Source organism: Atheta coriaria, unplaced genomic scaffold (genome assembly GCF_025399875.1).
Source record: "Atheta coriaria isolate IRGN ID8LTWV9N9 unplaced genomic scaffold, Caltech_Dcor_3.1 scaffold5265_size1136, whole genome shotgun sequence".
Classification (NCBI taxonomy): Eukaryota; Metazoa; Arthropoda; class Insecta; order Coleoptera; family Staphylinidae; genus Dalotia; species Dalotia coriaria.
In genome coordinates, this window is record NW_027050531.1 from 338 (window position 1) to 1136 (window position 799).

Below are 799 nucleotides of genomic sequence, written 5' to 3' on the forward strand. Positions count from 1 at the left end.
TCTTATCTTCGTAATCAATACGTCCTAAGAGAAGCCCATCAAAACCAAGGCCTGCGAAGATTGATGCTTGTTCACGGCTGTGACCAAACGGATCAATTTGCCAGCCGACTTTAGGCCTGCCGCATTCCCCGAAAGTTTCGTTTAATTTTCGTAATCCCCAGGTGAATTGATCAATGATTGATTGATAATGTGTGCTTGCTTCGTCATTCATTGACCATGCTCCGCCGATGAATTCAAGTTGTCCGTTTTTGACGAATTTCCTGACTTTACTTTTGACAGTATCGTGTTGTTTGATCCACCATTTCCAGAAGAAAGCAGTTTCAACATAAATAAATCTTCGGTTCGGGTCTTTGTATAAAGCATCGACTACAGAATCAAGGATGTATTCCACACCGGCCTTTTGGATGTCGTTTCTGTTTCCGTAGAAGTATTCATCGACGGTTTTCAACCAGCCGACATCATCGTGAGTGTGCGGAACAAGATGGACGTTGATCATTCCATCTTTAACTGGATGGCATGACTGAAAATTTAAAGTTTAAAAAGGTATAATTCAATCGAGGAACAAGAAATAAACCAAATATTAGAATTTTAATCGTGGCTGGACCGTATTTACATAAAAAATATTATTAAAATAAATACTTACATCATAACCACATGAAGACGTCTCATCTTTAAAGATTGGGGCTGGTTTTGCACGAATAAAATCACAGTGCAAAACCAGTGCGATTATTACACAAACAAATAACTTCATCACAGCGAGACAGTCTGTTCAATTACTATTCGCATACGTGATTGTGCG

At 39.0% G+C, this 799-nt stretch overlaps 1 long non-coding RNA gene across 1 annotated transcript; it reads right to left on the bottom strand.

Moving 5' to 3' along the window:
* Positions 1 to 430: 430 nt before the first annotated feature.
* Positions 431 to 793, bottom strand: LOC135803160 (uncharacterized). The gene is made up of 2 exons (XR_010550733.1): positions 644 to 793; positions 431 to 520 (listed from the first exon to the last, which is right to left on the bottom strand). It is a non-coding gene; the product is annotated as an uncharacterized lncRNA (long non-coding RNA).
* Positions 794 to 799: the final 6 nt, after the last annotated feature.